General features: G+C 53.4%; 1 pseudogene; it reads left to right on the top strand.

Moving 5' to 3' along the window:
- The first annotated feature begins 2,087 nt into the window (after positions 1-2,087).
- LOC132511947 (E3 ubiquitin/ISG15 ligase TRIM25-like) lies at positions 2,088-7,292 on the top strand (annotated as a pseudogene).
- The last annotated feature ends 13,377 nt before the right edge of the window (positions 7,293-20,669 follow it).

Here is a 20,669-nt window from a genome sequence, read left to right as displayed (position 1 = left end):
ACCAAAATGGTTAAAATGCCAATTTCATGTTATGTGAAAAATTATAAGTGGATAGGGAATTCCCTGGTGGTCCAGTGGTTAGGACTCTGCCTTTCACTGCCGAGGGCCTGGGTTCAATCCCTGGTCTGGAACTAGGATCCCACAAGTCACACAGTGCGGCCAAAAAAGAAAAAAAAAGAAAAAAAAGGAAAAAAAAATAAGTGGATATTATGAACAACTTTATACCCCCCAAATTTTTAAATTTAGAGGAAATGGACAAATTCCTAGGAAAACACCATTTACCAAAATTGACACAGGAATAAATAGACAACATAATTTCTGAAAGGAATTGAATATGTAATTAATAACCTTTCCACAAAAGATTTTCTGGGCCTAGGTGGGGTTTTTTGTTTTCGTTTTTTTTGTCTGAGCGGCATGTGGGATCTTAGTTCCCTGGCCAGGGATCAAACCCGCGTCCCCTGCAGTGGAAGCATGGAGTCTTAACCACTGGACCGCCAGGGAAGTCTCCAGTCCTAGGTGGTTTTACCAGTGAATTCTACCAAACATTTAAGTTAGAAGTAATATCAATCTTATTATTCCACATAAGTGATAAAGAACACTTCCCAACTTATTTTATGAAGCTATCATACCTTAACACCAAAACTTGATAGGGACATTCCATAAAAGGAAAGTTACAGGCCAATCTCATTCGTGATCATAGTTGCAAAAATCCTAAGAAAATAGTAGCAAATTGAATCCAGCATCTATAAAAAGCCCAGCATGTTATGTCCAAGAAGTGTTCATTCCAGAATGCGAGGTTCGTTTAATAATTGAAAATCAATAAATATAAATTCACCACACCAGCAGAATAAAAGAGGCAAAGCTTATAATCATCTCAAATGATGCAGAAGAAGAATCAGATAAAAGTCAACAACGATTCCAGACAAAACCTCTTAGCAAACCAGGAGGGAAAGGGAGGCTACAGAATCTGATACAGGTATCTACAAAAAACTTAACAGCAGACACCATACTTAATGGAAAAATGCCGAAAATGTTTCCTCTGAGATAAGGAAATGAGAAAAGGATGCCTTCTGTTTACCATTCCTATCCAATAAGTGGGATCAAGCTAACTTTTTGGAGGAAAAGCGTGAAATATTGTAAACTTTTCAGGGCATGTATCCTGTTGGGCTGGAAGGACTGGGAAGCAGAAACACTGACAAGAAGCTATCAGAGTGAAAAGAGTCTTCCGCTTCATTCATCCCTTTTTTCCTTCTGAGGATCAGAACCGCAGTGGGAAGCGACAGTCTTTAGGATGACCAATCAGATAGTGTTTGGCTCACTCAACTTCAGATCAAGGAGCCTTGAAGTATCTTCTACAACAGCCCTGTCGATTCACAAGAGAACCATGGTCCTGAGAGATTAAACCAGTTGCCCAAGATCCCACTGCCACTTAGTTGCCATCTTCCCTCTCTGGTTGGTAATGCGAGTCCCCCAAGTCCACTGCAAGGGGCCCCAGGTGCAGCAGTGGCTCCGCCTCCTGGGATGAAGCCTCTGGAGCAAAGAATCTCTTGGGCGGGCAGAACGCATCAGCATTGCAGCGTGTCCGGTGGCACACCTTTTGCCCTGCTGACATCAGAAGCAGAATGCTGGGGCTGGTCACGGTTGAACTGTGACATCAGGGAGCAAAATTGCAGGCAGTCTCGAGGAGGGGGGCCAACTTGATGGGGAGACCGCAGAACAGCAGCCAAAGGGAAAGGTGAGAAGGTGGTCATCAAACCTCAAGAGATGTAAGGGGCTGGGGTGAGGGCACACGGGACTGATGGGGATCCTCCCCGCACTGGTGAAGTGCGGGCAAGGCCCCTACGCCTGAACGCCCCAGGGTTCTTTTTTCTCCCTCCATAGGGCAGCCAAGCCTCTGGCTCTTCTTGACATGCAGAGAGTTTCACGTAAGTACTTGTGTTTTGACCTTTCTTCTGAAGGGCCAAGGAAGCGGCTCCTTTCCCTTGTCACGCTGTGTCTTCTTCCTCCCATCCACCTTCTTGTCCAGGAATTAGAACAGCGACAAGGAGAACACAGGCCCCAATTTATGCCCCCATGTGGGCTGACCGATGGCACGGTCCCTGTACCCCGTGGGCAGACAGCTGCTTCCGAGAGAAGAACTGGTGTATCTCTCAAAGGGCCCCTCAACTCCTGCCTTGGCTTCAACACAGCTTTGCTCTATCTTCCCAGAGCCAGTCCAGGACCAAGTCCCAGCCCTGCAGCCCCCTGCCCAGCCCTCAAGACCTCCCCAAGGCCAGTTCCTGATGAATGACAACAACAGTCTCCCCACATTGGAGGACCAAGTCCTCTGCCCCATTTGCCTGGAGGTGTTCCGCAACCCGGTCACTACCGCCTGCGGGCACAACTTCTGCAGGACCTGCCTCCAGGGTTTCTGGGACCACCAGGCAGCTGTGGGAGAGACGCTCTATTGACCCCAGTGCCGAGAGAGCTTCCGCTCCAGGCCTCGCCTCTGCAAGAACGTCATCCTGGAGGAGATGGTGACCTGTTTCACCCAGGCTAAGGGCCAGGCCTTGGGGTCCTCACAGAACCTGGTCGGGGGCCCAGAGACATGCCCTGCGACTTCTGTGCCCCAGAGGAGCTCAAGTCAGTCAAGTCGTGCCTGTGGTGCATGGCCTCCCTGTGCGAGAAGCACCTGCGCAGCCACTTCGGGGACCAGGTGTTCCAGGGCCACCAGCTGCTGGAGCCCACGTGGGACCTCAAGAGCCGGCTGTGCCGGAAGCACCGCAAGCTACAGAGGCTGTACTGCCGCACGGAAGGCTGCTGCGTGTGTGGGGCCCGCCTGCTGAAGGAGCACAAGAACCACGACACCATCCCCCTGGAGGAGGAGTGTGCCGGCAAGGAGGTGAGGCCGGAGCTGGGGGGCTGGGGGGAGGGGGAGGGGAGGAGCCAGGGCACTCGGGAGTCCTCCGCAGAAAGGGAAGGTCTCTCAGAAGCTCTGGGCACCCCTTTCCTCGGAGGAAAGTTATGCAGCCATTACAGCGATGGTCACGATGGGGCTTCCCCGGTGGTCCAGTGGTTGACACTCCACACTTCCACTGCAGGGGGCACAGGTTCCATCCCTGGTCTGCGAACGAGGCTCCCACATGCGGTGCTGCGTGGCCAAAAAAAAAAAAAAATGGTCACGAGGGTCCTGCCAGGACATGAAAAGTGATGGCAAGTTGAATGAATAAGGATCCAAAATTATTTGTGATGAATCCTATTTAAATTTTTTTTGCACAGAAAAAGGAAAGGCTGAAAGAGAACATATCAAAATACAAACATGTCATGTTCAGTTGGGTGAATCCCTTCCTTTTTTCTTATTGATTGACTGATTGATTTTTTGGCTGCGCTGCATCTTCATTGCTGCATGCGGGCTTTCTCTAGTTGTGTCGAGCGGGAGCTACTCTTCATAGTGGTGCATGGGCTTCTCATTGCGGTAGCTTCTCTTGTGTGGAGCACAGGCTCTAGGGCACACAGGCTTCAGTAGTTGTGGCTCGCAGGCTCTAGAGCGCAGGCTCAGTAGTTGTGGCGCACGGGCTTAGTTGCTCTGCGGCAGGTGGGAATCTTCCCAGACCAGGGCTCGAACCCATGTCCCCTGCGTTGGCAGGTGGATTCTTAACAACTGTGCCACCAGGGAAGTCCCCTTTTTTCTATTTTAAAATTTTGTTTACTGTATTTGTATTGCTTTTATAATGGAATACTTATATTTTAGACATTCTATCACGTATATTCTAGAACTGTGCTATTCCAATGTAGCCACCTGTTGATGGTCCCTGTCAAGAATAGAGCTTGTGCCGGAATGTAAGCCAACTCATCACACTCTTCCATTCAGCTGATGCTTTTCTCATAGCAAGACTTTCTCGACAAAGGAAGCAGCGCGTTGATTTACAGTCTGGCAGGAGCTTCTTCTTTTGTTGTGGGTCAGCAACAGTTCATAGACAGGCCCTTGGAACAGCACTGTCCTATAGTAGATTGTAAAACATGACAATGCCCACCTCTGGAACAGGTGAGACTAAAGGCTTACGTGGAACTTGGAAACATAATGCTGCCTGGGCCTGGCAGCGCTGCCCAGGGAGCCAAGTGCTCCATATCTGATGGGCCCCTCCTCGCCCCACTGCCTCTCAGGCTTCTCAAGTCACTGAACCCTCCACAGCAGCTTCTTGTGATCTGAAACCCAATGGTCATCACTGTCAGAGACAAAGAACCTGATACCTAAGAACGAGGAGAGAGTCTCTCAGGGAATGAGAGAACAGGAGCAGAGGGGTGGCCCTCAGGGACTTCCCTGGTGGACCAGTTGTTAAGACTCCGCAATTCCATTGCAGGGGGCACGGGTTCGATCCCTGATCAGGGAACTAAGATTTTGCATGCCGTGCCACTTGGCCAAAGAAAAAAAAAGAGGGGTGGCCCTGGGCCATCTACCCTTCAGCTCTGTCCATCCTCATTCTCATTCAAACCTCTTAAGAATGTAAGAGGTGAGGACTGCCCTGGTGGCACAGTGGTTAAGAATCCACCTGCCAATGCAGGGGACATGGGATCGATCCCTCGTCCGGGATGATCCCACATGCCGCGGAGCAGCTAAGCCCGCGAGCCACAACTACTGAAGCCTGTGCGCCTAGAGCCCGTGCTCTGCAACAAGGGAAGCCACCGCAATGAGACGCCCATGCACCGCCATGAAGAGTAGCTCCCGCTCAACGCAACTAGAGAAAGCCCGCACGCAGCAACAAAGACCCAGCACAGCCAAAAAATAACTTAACTAAATAAAATTGATTCTTTAAAAAAAAAAAAATGTAAGAGGTCCGTCTCTTCTGGGCTTGACGTGGGGCTGCTTACAGAAGCGCTTCTGCTGGGGCACCTCTCTGAATCAGTGGCTCTCTCCTCTTGCACCCCACCCTCTCACCCCAGGTCAAGGTTCAGAAGGTCCAGGCCAACGTGAAGAGCCAGATGCCGGTCGTCACCTCTGACAGCCAAAAGCACCAGGGCCAGGTGGCATTTCTCTCGGTAAGGTTGGTCCACCCCCAGCCCCGGCCCAGACTGAGGGGACCTCTCAGGGCTTGGAGGGAATGGGGTGAGGCCAGGAGGACAGAGACGGGATGCCTAAGCAGAAGACAATGGCGGTACCGGCTTGGGGCTCAGAGATGCCTCTCTATACGCCCTTCCACCCCCCAGAAATTGATCCAGACAGCTCGGGATGAGGTGAACGCCTGCTTTTCGGAGATCATCCAGGAGGTCAAACAGATGCAGATGAAGGTCTTGGATTTCATGGAGAAAGAGGAGGCGGCCGCCCTGGGGAAGCTGGGCGGCTCCATCCAGCAGAGCCACAACCGTCTCCTGAAGCTGGAGGGGGACAGCATCTGGCTCCACACCCTGCTCGCCAACCAGAGCCACCAGCAATTTCTGCAGGCAAGGCCCCACCCTACCCCCACCTCTGCCCCATGCCCATCACAACCTCCACTAGGCCACAGTGGCTATGCCTTTGACATCCCTAACCTAAGATGTCCAGAAAACCGGGAGGAGGGGAGAAAGAGGTCCAGGTTTGAACATGGGCAGCTTTTCCACCTGCCCCATGGTTCTGGGGACCGCTAAGCCCCTGGCATAAGCAGGAGTTCCTGGAATCTGCTTGGGCCCAGGCTAACAAATGGTATTGCCAGCCCCGCCCTACACGCAGGAGTTCCCCAGGCTGAAGCACTTCCCGGCCTGCATGGAACCCCTGATGAGCACCAAGTGTGAGGAGCAGAGCTTCCTCCAGCTGCCAGAGACCTTGGCAGAGCTCCGGACCCGGCTGGTGGACGTGGGTCTCAGCTTCATCAACCAGCTCTTCCTGAAGGGTTGGTTAGTACCTGGTTGCGTGGGCCTCCTGAAGACTCACCTGCATTCTGGGTGTGGGCCGGCCCTACAGGGCAGCGGTTGGGATTCCAGGCACTTGTAGAGAACCCTGCCTGTCTGTGTGCACCTTCCCCAGGTAACTCAACCTCCCAGAAGCCCACGCCTCTCTCTGGAAAGATGCTGGGCTGTGAGAGTGTCCTCAGCAAAGCCCCTCCATCTTCCCCAGGCATCAAGATGAGCTCCTGTGAGGCGCCGCCCCCCCTGTGGACAGGGAGACACTTCTCAAGATGAGCTCCTGTGAGACGCTGCCCCCCCTGTGGACAGGGAAACACTTCTCAAGAGGAGCTCCTGTGAGGCGCTGCCCCCGCTGTGGACAGGGAGACACTTCTCAAGTGTGAGTCCTCAGTACTGGGGTCCAGCCCCAGGCGTCAAGATGAGCTCCTGTGAGGTGCCGCCCCCAGCTGTGGGCAGGGAGACACTTCTCAAGTGTGAGTCCTCAGTACTGGGGTCCAGCCCCAGGGGTGGGAAGGAGAGGAACAGGGCCCTTGCCTTGACTTACCGAGCCCCACCTCCATTCAGGCCAGGGCTCCAGAGAGGGGCCGGCTCTCTCCTGCCCTGGCCTCGCACTCTGGGCTGGAGGCCTCAGAAGCACTCGGCCCGTGCCTCCAAGGCCCTGATAGGAAGGGGAGAGGGCCGTCCTGTCCCACCCCCAGGGGGCCACAGTTGGAGACTTAAAGAGGAGGGTATAGAGGGGCCACTTCTGGGAGCTGGGGGTGGAAGCATTTGGTGACTTCTGTGCAAAAGCCATGCGGCTCCGGCCCCTCCCCCCTCCGGGCCTCCAGCGCTCTGCGCCCGGGGCCAATGACCCTGGCCTCCTTTCCCATCCTTGCCCCAGGTTAGTGCAACCTGAACTTCGACCCTACCATGGCCAGTGAGGAGCTGTTCCTGTTCTAGGAGACCCACTCGGTGCTAAACCTGGGCATCCTCCTGGAGCCCTTCGCCGCAGGCAGCCCCTTCCCGGGCGGCTTCAAGCAGTGGCCGCAGGTGCTGTGCTCGCGCGGCCTGGCAGAGGGCTGCCACTAGTGGGAGGCCGAGGTGTCCAACTCGTGGGCGTGCCTGGGCGTCACCTACCGCCGCATCCCCCACGCCCAGCGGCCGCCCGCGCCGCAACATCATCTACCTGCTGGGCCGCAACCCCTACTCGTGGTGCTTGGAGTGGGACTCGCTCAAGTTCTCCGTGTGGCACACAGCACGCAGACGGTGCTGCACAGCGGCTACCACCGCACGCTCGGCGTGGCGCTCGACTGCGGCGCCGGCTGCCTCTCCTATGGCGTGGCGGGCGGCGTGAGCCTCATCTACCGCTTCCTGGCCTCCTTCCTGGAGCGCTCTACCCCGCGGTCATGGTCAGCAGCGGCGCCTCGGTCACCCTCAAGCAGCGCCCGGGGGCGTAGGCGGCGGCCAATAAAGCTGGACTCAAGCGCTGGCTGGCCCACTGGGAGGGGCGCGCTGGGGAGGGTGGCTGGTCCGCAGGGACCCCTGGCCCGTGGTTGAGGAGTGGGCGGGGAACCTGCCTCCCGACCCGCTGCCTGGACTTGACCTGTGGCGCCTGCCCAGTGGTCCCGGGAGGTCCTGGGAATCCCAGAAAACAGGCCGACCCCTCTGGCCTCACCGTCGCGGGAGAAGGGCTCTGAACCCGAATGGAGAGCCCCCGGGACTGGGGACAGCCCTGTGGCCTCCGGGGCGGCGGGGAGGTTGCTGGCCAGGATGCATGGCCTCCCCCGCCCTTGAGTTCCCAAACCCCATCAGAGGGTCTCCGGGTTGGTCCTGGCCACTCAGCACCAGGGCCTTGTTGCCCGAGAATGGGCGGGGCTCTGACCAGGTGGCTTCTCTCCGGCTCCTCCCCCGCAGCTGGCCAGACTGAGGGTTGGCACCCGACCCACCAGGGTAGAGGTGTTCTGTCTGTTACTGGCTTAATTGGAGGCTGGGAAGTTAAGCCAAGGAATCCATGACTATCCCAGCCCCCACCCCATCCCCACCCCCGGAAAAAGGCTGAGGGACTAGGTCCAGGTGGGGCTGGGGCCCCTGACCCTGCTGCCCAGCAGACTTTCTCACACAGCAGGTGTCTTACAGCATGGAGAGGGTGTGGAACTGAGGCTGTCCGGGTGGGAAAACCTTAACCCCGCTGCACCCTCCCCAGTGTTCCTGAAAGCTCTTTTCCCCACCCCCATCCCTAAGCAGAGGGCACTCAGCTGCGGTGGGTAGCACTGCCCGAAAGCAAAGGGGCTTCGTCCACATCCAGGCCTCTGCCATCTGACCTGCCCAGCAGGGTGTGTAGAAGTCAGCAGGAGAGGCTGGGCCTGGGCTGGGCCCCTGCCCTGCGACCCTGGCAGGAGTGTGACTGGGGACCCGGCCCCTCTGGGGAAGCAGCCTGGGCATTTCCAGCCTTAACCAGTCACTTGTTCCTGTGGCTTCTCATGTGAGGGCCTCGGTAAGGTTAATGATTGGCTCTCAAGAGGAAATGATACAAGTCACGGGGGAGAAAATCCCTGGGGCCACATCACCCAGAACCAGGGTGTGCCTGAGTTCCATCCCCACCTGGCCTGTTCTCGGAGAAGTTAGTGACCCGCCTGAATTCCATCCCGGCCTGGCCTGTTCTCGGAGAAGTTAGTGACCCTAGTTTCTCACTGGGGGGGCCGTCATCGTGGAGCCTGGCAGGGCAGCCGCGCGGCAGGCGTTGGGTGCGCTCTGACGGCCTCGCAGGGTGGGGCGCCCTTTGGCTGCCTTGAGCCTGGGCTGCGGCTCATGTTGACCTTCCTCCCTGGAGGCTCCGCTCAGCACCAGTCCAATCACTTTCACCCTCACAGGCTGCTACTGGTGTGGATGGGTAGGAATGAAATCTAAACTTTTTCCCATTCAACAGAAAGCTTGCACGCCAAAATGCTCAAATCTTGCCTCCCCACCCCCAAAACCTATTCCTCCTGGGCGAGAGGCTGCACGCTTCCTAATCTATGGGCTGAGGTCAAGAAATGCTGAGGGGACTTCCCTGGTGGCACAGTGGACAAGACTCCTTGCTCCCCATGCAGGGGGCCTGGGTTCGATCCCTGGTCGGGGAACTAGATCCCATATGCAAGCTGCAACTAAGATCTCGCATGCCACAACTAAGGAGCCGGCAAGCTGCAACTAAGGAGCCCGCCTGCCACAACTTTAGACCTGGTGCAACCAAATAAATATTAAAAAAAAAAAAAAGAAAGAAATGCTAAGGAGGTAACTGTGTAGCTGCGTGGATCTGAGTCCTTCCCCAGCAGGGAGCTGACGAGGGGGGCTACCCTCGCCAGTTCCTCCTGGTTCTGAGGGACACTTCACGTGGTGCGTGATGCTGGAACGGTGATGCCCTCAGGCACACATTGGTGTGAAATCCGTATCAGAAGCGTGCCATTTGCTTTCTTAAACAGTTCCTGATTTGAAGTTCCTAGACCCCGAGGGATCCACAATGGTAGTTCTGGAGGTTGTCAGATACTTGCCAATATTTCAAAAAGCCAAATGGCAAGTAGGCCTGCACGTCAGTGAGGCTGGCCAGCAAACCAGAATGTCTGGGTTCCTGGCTCAGCATTTGCCTCCTGGGGGAGAATATCAAAGCGGGAGCTTTGGGGCGCAGGATCAGCCAGTGCTGATGGTCCACACTGGTGAATCCTGGCCTTGCCCTTTCCCCCAGTGTGGAGCGAGCAGGGAGGGGATTGTCCCTGGAATGCCACCCACCCACTTCTCACGCCTTCCTGCTCCTGCCTTAGCACTCAACTAATACGTTTTTCAGGGACTTCCCTGGTGGCGCAGTGGTTAAGAACCCACCTGCCAATGCAGGGGGCGCGAGTTCGATTCCCTGGTCCGGGAAGATCCCACATGCTGCGGAGCAACTAAGCCCGTGCACCACAACTACTGAGCCTGCGCTCTAGAGCCCGCGAACCACAACTACTAAGCCCGCGTGCTGCAACTACTGAGGCCCATGCGCCTAGAGCCCGAGCTCGGCAAAAAGAGAAGCCACCGCAATGAGAAGCCCGCGCACTGCAACGAACAGCAGCCTCCGCTCGCCGCAGCTAGAGGAAGCCCGCGTGCAGCAGTGAAGACCCAACGCAGCCAAAAAAAAATTTTTTTTTAATGTGAATCCAGACAGGCTGTAAACTAATCCCTCCCCAAGGATTATTTCACTTAAAAAATTCCCATGTTATTCCTTACAAGAAGACTGTGTTCCTGTATTACTTGGATAATTTTAAAATTAACCTTTTTGCATATTCTATAAAAGTAATTTTGCTTTTTTAAAAGAATAATCTGTATATTTTTTTAATATTTATATTTGGCCATGTCGGATCTTAGTTGTGGCCCACAGAATCTTTCATTGCTTCTCTCTAGTTGTGGCATGCAAGCTTAGTTGCCCCACCACACGTGGGATTTTAGTTCCCCAACCATGGATCGAACCTCCGTCCCCTGCATTAGAAGGCAGATTCTTAACCACTGGACCACCAAGGGAACTCCAAAAGTAACTTTGCTTTTATTTAACAAACACATAGTGCCTGCTATGTGCCAGGCCCTATGCATGGCAAATGAAATGTTCATGCCAAATATGAACTCATTTAATCCTAACAACCCTATAAATAGGTATTAATTCTCCCCATTGTATGCAGGAGGAAACTGAGGATGAGAGGCTAAGTGACTTGTCCAAGGTCTTGAAGCTACATAAATTGGAGAGCCGGGATTTGAACCCACACAGTCTGCTTTTTCAATCACTATGCTATACCACCTCTTCTATGACATTCATTATAGAAAATGTACACAATATAGAAACACAAAAGAAAATAAAATATTCCTATCATGATCCTACTGAGGCAGGAGATAGGTGGGCCCCAAACTAGACATTTATAACTGGCCTCCTGTTCACACTTCTTGGGGTGCGAAGAAGATGGGCTCCAGGCCAGACATTCATTACCAACCCCCTGTTTACATTTCCTGAGGCAAGAGACATACAGGCTCCAGGACTGCATATGTATTTACCAGACTCCTGTCTATATTTCAAGATCTGCACTTTGATATAAGAAACAACAGGAATAGGGTAGGTAACTGGACATTGGACGCTTTTATGGCAGGGACAGAGAGGGGTTAAACCCTGTTAAAAGATCACGAGGTCATATATTTCCCATCTTTGGGGCAAGGGAAACATTGCACATGTGCAGAAAGGCTCCTTGGGGGTCAAAGAGGAGGGAGCACCACTCCATAATATATGATACTAAGGCCGTCCCATAGGCCTCTGGGCTGTAATCCATCTTGGAAAAAGAGTTGCGCACACAACTCCGCATGTTGGGGAGGGTCCTAGGGCAGGGCAGGTGTGGTGGCTGGGATTCCTGGTTTTCATCCAGGCTACCCAGGTTCAATTCCTGGGCAGGGAATTAAGATCTCGCTTCATGCCACCATTCACTGCTGCCTCTCCGAGATCACTACTGCCTTCCCCCAGAGATAACCGCTCCTGGAGAATTTCCTTGCAGACTTTTTTTTTGGCCATGCTGCACGGCTTGTGGGATCTGAGTTCCCAGACCAGGGATCAAACCTGTGCACCCGGCAGTGCAAGTCCTAACCACTGGACCACCAGGAAATTCCACCTTGCAGTCTTCTTTTCTTATACAGATGTAGATGTTGAAGATGGAGATAGCTAAAAGATAGTTACAACTCGTATCGTGCATTTTCCAAAGTTACTTTCAAAATACAAAAATGGCTTGTTCACTCACTGGCTGCATAATATTACATCCTACACATCTGTCCTATATCTTTGTTTTGTCTTTAACACCTTCCCTGATTCCCTCTAGAGGTGGGTGGCGAGTGGCAACCCAGCCAAAGGCACAGATGTTGCTTCCTGGATGTCACCACAAGTTTGACTCAGGAGGAGAAGGGTTAAAGTACGGAGCTGAAGGAGGCTGGCAGCATCAATGGTTTCCATCGTCTCGCCATCCCATCCCACAGGTGAGGACAGAGTGGGAAGCAGGATCAGATGGCAGGACCCTTGGGAGGGAGCCTTAACCCTTCCCTCCCGCAAGAGAGGGTGTGCTCAGGCTGGAGGTGGAAGGGAGAGGATGTTTGTGGGAGCCTCTGGCAGAGGCCCTGCCTGGCATGCAGTGGGTACCTGATGCTGTCGGGAGCATCTCACCCAAGAGGGCTTATGCTCAACTCCTCCCTCTTCCAGCGAGGAAGGCGCCTGGTTGTAACCTGGACCAGGTCCCACCAGCTCAGGAGAGGTGGACCCTCTCCAGCCTTCCCTGCTAGCCCAGTCCCACCCCACCCCACCCCACCCCACCCCCGCTCCTTGCCAAACAACAGTCTTCACTCGTTTTCATGGGCTTCATCACCAGCCCGCACTCCATTCTACTCTTCAAAGCGCTTGCCTCCTGGCCTTTGCACCTGCCATCGCCCCTGCTGGGAGCCCTCTTCCACCCTCATCCCCTTCCTTACTCCTCCTCATTATTTATTACTTTCTCCTCCCTAGTCCTTAAGTCTCAGCTAAGACGTGCCATGTCACAGAAAGCCACTCTTGAACCCTCCTCTCCCTAAGCCAGGTGGGCTTCCCCCTCTCCTGCCATCACCCTCTGCATGCATCCCTCCTCACACCCACCTTGTTTCATGTGGGAATTCTCCATCAGACCAGCGCCTGGCCGGCTATTTCATCTCTGTCTCCATTGCTTAACCCCTGGAGGGTCGGAGGCCACTCAGATCCTCTCCTGGGTCAGGCCAGGCTGGGTGCAAGTGGCCCAGGCATGGCTGCTCACCTGCTTCTCCCTTTGCCATCCGTTTGCTTCCTCCTGAAGCCAGTTCCACGCACCTACTGCATCCAGATAGTTGCAAAGGACCTGCCTATTCCTCCCGGGTTTCCATCTCGATCTCCCCTCTAGCCTGAAGGTTCTTCTTTATATGTGTATGTGTATACATATATATATATATATATATATATATATTTATTTATTTTTGGCTGCGTTGGGTCTGCATTGCTACGCACGGGCTTTCTCTAGATGCGGCGAGTGGGGGCCACTCTTTGTTGTGGTGCGTGGGCTTCTCATTGCGGTGGCTTCTCTTGTGCGGGCTTCAGCAGTTGTGGCACGCCGGCTCAGTAGTTGTGGCGCACGGGCTTAGTTGCTCCGCGACATGGCATGTGGGATCTTCCCAGACCAGGGCTTGAACCCATGTGCCCTGCATTGGCAGTCGGATTCTTAACCACTGTGCCACCAGGGAAGTCCCACTTGAAGGTTCTTTGAGGCTGAGGACCCTCCAGCAGGTGTGTGAGGGGAGAGACACAGACCTCTCCAGCCTCTGTTTCCTGACCTAGAGAAAGGGATGGATTGGGACTTCCCTGGCGGTCCAGTGGTTAAGGCTTCGTGCTTAGTTTCTGGTCAGTGAACTAAGATCCCACATGCTGTGCAGTAAGGCCAAATGAATAAATAAATAAAATAACAGATTTTTTTTTTTTTTTTTTTTTTTTTTTTTTTGCAGTACGCGGGCGTCTCACTGTTGTGGCCTCTCCCGCTGCGGAGCGCAGGCTCCGGACGCGCAGGCTCAGCGGCCATGGCTCACGGGCCCAGCCGCTTCGCGGCATGTGGGATCCTCCCGGACCGGGGCACGAACCTGCGTCCCCTGCATCAGCAGGTGGACTCTCAACCACTGCGCCACCAGGGAAGCCCGAATAACAGATTTTTTAAAAAAGCATGGATCAAGATATCACCCATATTTGCTGAAGATTATACGACTCCCAGGGCTTCTCAAACCAGGTGGTTGGGGAACGGGGGCGTTTCAGGTAGAGACAGGACTAGGGTGAAGCAAGTGAGACCCTCACCAAGGGCATAACATTTAAGAGCAGGTGCCAAAAAACTCAGAAATCAAAGTAAATGATAGTTTAAGGCAATATATGACAAAATCAAAATTAATGCAAAAATCCATGATAGACAGAATATCAAAATTGTAAAAAAAGACCCATCTTTTGGGAATTCCCTGGTTGTCTAGTGGCGAGGACTCCGCTCTTTCACTGCCAGGGGCGTGGTTCAGTCCCTGGTCAGGGAACTAAGATCCCACGAGCCGCACAGTGTGGCCAAAAAGAAGAAGAAGAAAAAGACCCATCTTTTGTGACCTGACCCATTGCTTGTACTACCTGCTCCATACCCCTCGCACTAATCCCAGCCCTGATTCCAACAAAATTTTACTCATGAAACCAAGTGACCGCTCCATTGGCCATACTTTATTGGTCTGATTTTCTAAAAATGTGACCTTTAAATTATTATTAGGTTATCATTTATCTTGATCACTGAGTTTTGCTGGTGTCCCAGTACATTTTGAGCTCCAGGCAAGTGCTTCACGCATCTCACCCCAGACGGGGTGTCACATGTCTGGAATTTCGTAGCTGGACCAGGGCGAGGTGTCAGGGATGCCAACTGTCCTGCAAGCTCAGAACAGTCATTCTGCAAACGCCTATAATGCCCCGTTGTTGGTAACGTGTATGTACACCGATGCTTCAAATGATTAAGTTAAATAATGTTTGCTTAGCTGCTCAGCCTTGCCAATATCACAATCAAAGTGTCAGAAGCCCAAGCGCACCCATTAAAAGGCTTTTGGTTCCCTGCCAAGTGTTTCTGAAAGCTGAATCTTCTTCATTTACAGGTACAGATGCTTCCTGCCTGGAGAGTATGAGCCTTGGTGCCTTTTGTGTTTTACATGCAATTGGAGATGACACCAATGGTTAGGTTTCTGCCCAGTTTGTTCCAATGCTCCACAGATGTGTCTTGTGTGGCCCCTGTGTGCTAGGCACAGGGCTCCTGGGAGGAGAGGGGCGGAGGGGGTGGTGGGAAGCAAGATAGACCCTGTCTCTGCCCTGGCGCAGCTTGGGGGTAGAGGGGACAGACCCTAAGTTCAGTCATGGTGGTGAGTGTATCTAGCCACACACTAAGATTAAGGCTCCTCAGGGGAAGAGATGACCAAGGAGCCATCCCACACCAGGTGTCCCTAAAGAAAAGAAGTTGACCTGAGATGGGGAGGGTGTGCCAGGTGGAAGCGGGGTGGTGGCTGGTGGAGGGTGGAGACCGGTTTTATTGCCACATCATTACTGAGCTTGCACCATGACAGTCCTCAGCAAACATGATGTGCTGGTTAAGCATCTGGACTCCAAAGCCAGACGTGCCAGGTTCAAATCCTGGCTCTGCCACTTACAGCTGTGTGACCCTGAACAAGTTACTTAACCTCTCTGTGCCTTAGATCCATAATCTGAAAACAAAGCAAAATAACAATAGTACCCACCTCTGTATTTTAGGAAGCAAAGAGAATCCCAGCATGACTGGAGCTTGGGGAGAGAGGCTGAGAATGGCTGAAAATGAATCTGAGGAGGTGGGTGGAGCCAGATGGCTCAGGGTCTTGTAAACAGCCTCTTTGGTCTTTAGGGTTTATCCAGGATCAGTGGGAAGAAACTGCGGGGTTTCAGCAGGAGATAGCTGAGCGGATCTGGACAGAGCGCCGGCCTGGAGGAGGGAGGGGAGCATCAGTTAGAGCAGGAAGAGTGGTCAGGAAGCTGCTGCAGCCGCTCAGGGAGAGAGAAAGACAGCCCGCTCCGGGCTGGGCAGGGTGGACAGAGATGCTGAAGGTATGAAGGGCCAGGAGGCAGCATTTGACTAAGTGTGTGTGTTGGCGGGGGTGGGGGGTGAGGGGTTGGAGGGGGCGGACCAAGGGGAGGGAAAGGGCCCCAGCGGCCCCAGTCTTCTATGTGGAAGGCAGAACTGTTCTCAAGGACGGGGGAATCCCAGAGACAGAAGGTTTACAGGCAGCATGTTGAGTTCACTTTGTAAAATGATGCAATATTTGATAGGTACAGAATAATTGATGTCAAATATACATAAGCAGTGGAGTGAAATAATAAACACCCAACTTGAAAAGAAAAGAAAAAAACAGTAGTACCCACCTCAGAGAGGATTTAGCGAGTCAATCTACATACCCTGCTGTTTTTACTCATTCAGCAGATATTCAATGAGCTGAGTGAGGGGTGGTAGAAAAAGAGGGAAGAATATTCTTCCCATAGGTCAACCAGTGGGGACAAAAGTGATGAGCTGGGACAGACTCAATCCCTGCCCTCACGGAGCCTATGATCTAGTGATGGCAAGAGAGAGATTCATCACAGAATTGTTTAAATCCGGAGTCGGTACACTATGGCCCATCGCCTGTTCCTGTACAGCTTGTAAGCTAATAAAGGTTGTTACACTTTTTTAATGGGGAAAAAATCAAAAGAAGAATTAGATTTGGTGACACCTGAAAATTAAATTGCATTCAGGGAATTCCCTGGCGGTCCAGTGGTTAGGACTCTGCGCTTTCACTGCCGGGGCCTGGGTTTGATCCCTGGTTGGGGAACTAAGATCCTGCAAGCCATGCAGCACGGCCAAATTAAAAAAAAAGAAAGAAAAGATAGATAGGTGACATTCAGATTTCAGTGTCCATAAATAAAGCTTTATTGGAACGCAGCCATGCTCATTTGTTTTCATATTGTCTGTGGCTGCGTTTGCCCATGATGGCAAAGTTGAGTAGTTTCGACAGAGACTCTCTGGCTTGCAAAGCCTAAAATATTTACCTCTTGGCCTTGAAAAAGTGTGTAACCCCTGATTTAAATCAATGTAAACACACCGTGGTGGACAGTGCCAAGCGGAGCAGTAGACCTGTGAGGGGAAGGAATAACCAGTAGCACCGGCCCCAGCAGGGAAACCAGGGAGGGCATCCCGAAGGAAGTGACGCTTGAGCTTCTGTCTGAGGTGACAGGGGTTAGCCAGGCACAGGGGGTCAGGATGGGGCTCCAAGCAGGGGGGAGCAGCAGAGGCAAAGACCCCTCAGCTGGGGGAACATGACAAGCAGAGAAAGCTCAGGTGGCTGGAGGGCATCAAGTGAGGGAGAGCTACTTGGGGCTGGAAGGGGGGCAAGGGCCAGGCTCTGAGGGCCCTGTGGCCACACCAGGGGCAGTGGAGGCCAGCGTTGATGGCAGGTTCTAGCTGGTGTCGGGCTTTAGGCTTGTTGAGGCACACACGTGAAGGTGCCAGTTTGGATACACGGTCTGGACATAGAACACGTGGAGTGATCAGTATAAAGGTGGTGGTTGGAGCCACAGAAGGGCAGAGAGAAGAGGAGAGGATGGAGGTCAGAGCCTCTGGGACTCGGCCATTTAAAGGTCCAGAGCAAACAGCACGAGCGGCCAGAAGCATGGGAGGAAACCCAGGAGAGAATGATGTTCTGCAAGCCAAGGAGAGAGCAAATTTCCAGGAGGGAGGGATCAATGTGGGCCGATGCTTCAGGCAGATCAAGACTAAACATGCTCATTGGATGTGTAACATGGGAATGACCAGAGGGGCAGAAGTTTTCCTTAGAGGGCGGAGGGGGAGGGGAGGTATGGACCCAGTGAGAGGAGATGCTGTTCCCACCAAGTCAGGATGTGGAGGGGCAGGGGCGGGAACCCGAGGGGGATATGAGGGGAGGGAGAGTAGATTTTTGTTCTTGTTTCATTGTAGGAGAGACTCAAGCTTGTTTAAATGCCATGTGAACTCTTAGTTGCGGCATGCATGTGGGATCTAATTCCCTGACCAGGGATCGAACCCGGGCCCCCTGCATTGCGAGCGTGGAGTCTTAACCACTGTGCCACCAGGGAAGTCCCCCCCAGTTTGTTTTTACATGGACAGTTTTGAGGGTATCAGGGCAGCCCAGGTGGCCTGGGCACCAGGGCCAGGCTGAGTGGGAGTGAGTGGAAGTGTGCTGGAGGTGAAGTGAGGACTCGGGAGGGGATGGTGTAAGAGCAGAAATTCACATGGGGAAGGGATGGGTGAGGAGACGAACCCCAAGGGTGAGCTTCCAGGCACATGGGCTGGGAGTATTGGGAAACGAGTGTGCAGAGCGGAGGCCTGCCAGGGTGTTGGCAGAGTGATCTGTGAACTCAGAGCCGGAAGGCCTTCCAATGCAGCCCTGAAAAGGGTTGGGGGGAGCGGCTTTTGCAAGATGGATCTGGTATTTCAGGCAGGGAGGCTGAGGAGAGAGATCTGTCAAGGCTGAGTGTGGGCCTGAAGTGACCCCAGCATCAGGAAGAGAGAAGACAGCTGAGCAAAATCGCAAAGGGAAGAGTCTGTAGAGATCAGCTGGATATGAAGATGAAGGCCAAGGGGTGGGAGGGAGGCCCTGGATGGGATTGAGTCAGAGAACAGAGGAGGGGCCTGGTCTAAGGGGAAGATGGTGTGAGCAGTATGGGGACAGGCTCAGTTCCGGTGACAGTGAGAAAATCTCAAGGAGAAGGGCTTGGAGCTCCAGAGAGGAGGGTGGCACGGAGGAGAGAGTCTGGGTAAGACAGGCAAAAGGAGAAAGAGGGAGAAGGAAGAGGGGACTCAGAGGGAGGGGTGGCCCAAAGCACCGGGGTTCTCGGAGCAAGGGCTGTGCCCAGGTGATGGTTCTAGCACTGCCTGCCTGCCTGATGACCGCTGCCCCTTCCCACGCACCCGAAATCAGGGCGAGGCTAAGCACAGGGATGATCCCAAATCAGGGGGCAGGAGGGCACCCTGTGGTTTCTCTTGTCCTGCTCCCCAGGCTGGCCCCAGCATTGGGCGATCTGCTGCCCCTCGATGGGAGCCATCAGGGCATCTCTGCTCCCCCAGGAGGTGGGGGCTGGAGTGGAGGGGGCCGGGGTACGATATACCCCAACATTAGACCCGCAACCATGGCCAGCCCTGGGAGAGACTATGCACCTCAGATCTGAGTTCAGGGGGTCTTCTGGGGAAATAGCCGGCTGGGTGGCATGGCCTAGGACTCTGGGGCCAGCTGACAAGCTGCCGCATGCCCTGGCAGAGTAGGACAAACAGGCAGAGGGGGGTGACAGGCAGAGGGTAGAAAAAGGATAGAGCTGGTGGAGAAGGAAATGGGCCCTCGAGTAGGAAGGCACCCAGGGGCCCAGAGCCAACAGCGTTCAGAAAAGCCTGGACAGACAGACTGTCCCCATTATCCCAGCAGCCTGGACCGACTGTCCCCATTATCCCAGCAGTCGGCACTCTGTCCATGTCAGGGACACCACAGGGTCACTGCCAGAGGCCAAGACCTGGAGAGAAGGGCAGAGGGACCAGAATCACATCCTGGCGCTTTCCAGTAACTAAAATATTTTTAAGGGATGCCAGGTCCTGGGCTTGGGATGATAAGATCCTAGAATGGGGGGAGTGACTTGGACGGGCAATACTCCATTCCTTCATTCAGCCAATGAGGCAGTATCTGGACAGCACTGAGAACCTCCATCCATACGTGTTGACCCTTCTTATTATAGTTATTATTATCCTGTGCTACACACTGTGCTAAGTGCTGGGGCCGTGTTGATCAACTGGGCAAGAAAGCTCCTAAGCCTCAGGGAGCTTAGTGGGGGAGATGCACAACACTCAGCAGGATTAATGCCTCGACATGGGAGGTCTGGGAGGCCATCCTGGAGGAAGCAGATTCTAAGCTGACAGTTGCAGGCCAACCAAGGGCCTACCGGGTTAAAAAAAAAAAAAAAAAGGATCATCATGACAGAGTGTTTCAGGGAAGGGGACCAACCATGCAGGTGTGAAGATCTCAGGGGGGCTGGCAGATGAGCAATGAACGTAGTGGTGGTTATCCTTAGTGATGTACGGCGATTGCGTTATTAACTACTAATAACTTACTATTAATTCTTAAAGATTTATGACTTTGAGTAGGTGCCTCCCTCTCTCTTTGAGCAGATGCCGCAGTTTGCTTCTCTGTGGATGAGGACCTTTCCAACTCTGAGTCCCTTGTCACCCACCCCTCACTGACAGCTGTCATGGGCCCTAACAAAACTGGGCCCGGTGACCAGGGTGTGCACTCAGACCAACACTTAGGGTACAGAGTCACGGAGGAAGGCTGGGGAAGGCTGTGGGGACTGCCTGTGGGCACCACAGACCCTGGCTCTGAGCTCTGCAGCCACAGTGACTGTGCCCCAACCTGGAGGGAGCTTCGTTCTGGAGAAGTACCCAGAGTCCAGGATGGTGGAGGGGGTATCCCCACAGCTCTCAATTTCATCTTGATGAGTAGAGGTCGAATATTAGGGTGGGGCTCCCCAGGAAATAGTGAGGTCCTGGAAAACCTCTTGGTTTGATTTTTTCAGAGAGGGTAAGAGCCTCCAGGAAGTCCCTGGGTATTAAGTCCCTGGGTCCCGCCAGAGTACCCAGGGATGGAGTGGAGGGCTACATCTAGCCTGTTCTGAGTACCTGGGGCAGGTACTGCTGTTGCAGGAGAAGCGGGCACGAGAGAGTCCCAGGTCTCGGGCAAATTCCTGGGACGGGCTGCCAAGGGAGGGTCCTTGGCTTCATGCAGGAAAGGATTCAAGAGCGAGCCATAGTAAAGTGGAAGCGAATTTATTTAGAAAAATACTCATTCCATAGGCAGAAAGCAGTCCCTCTCTGAAGGTGAGAGGGGCCCTGGGGCATGGGGCTGTTAGTTTTTATGGGCTGGGTAATTTCATGGGCTAACAAGTGGGAAGATTATTCCAGCTATTTTGGGGAAGGGGTGGGGATTTCCAGGAATTGGGCCACCGCCCACTTTTGGCCTTTTATGGTCAGCCTCGGAACTGTCATGGTACTGGTATGTGTGTCATTTAGCCTGCTAATGTATTACCGTAAGTGTATAATAAGGCTCCAGGTCTGCGAGAAGTCCCTGGGCCTAGTTGGTTCTAACTAGTTTTTTTGTATCCTCAGCTGTGTCATTCTTTTAATGGTTGTGCCCTGCCCCCTTCCCTCCTGTCTTACTGCCACTCAGTACTGGGA

Source organism: Lagenorhynchus albirostris, chromosome 20 (assembly GCF_949774975.1).
Source record: "Lagenorhynchus albirostris chromosome 20, mLagAlb1.1, whole genome shotgun sequence".
NCBI lineage: Eukaryota > Metazoa > Chordata > Mammalia > Artiodactyla > Delphinidae > Lagenorhynchus > Lagenorhynchus albirostris.
Note: the sequence above shows the minus strand (reverse complement) of the source record. Positions and strands in the feature narration are given on the sequence as shown.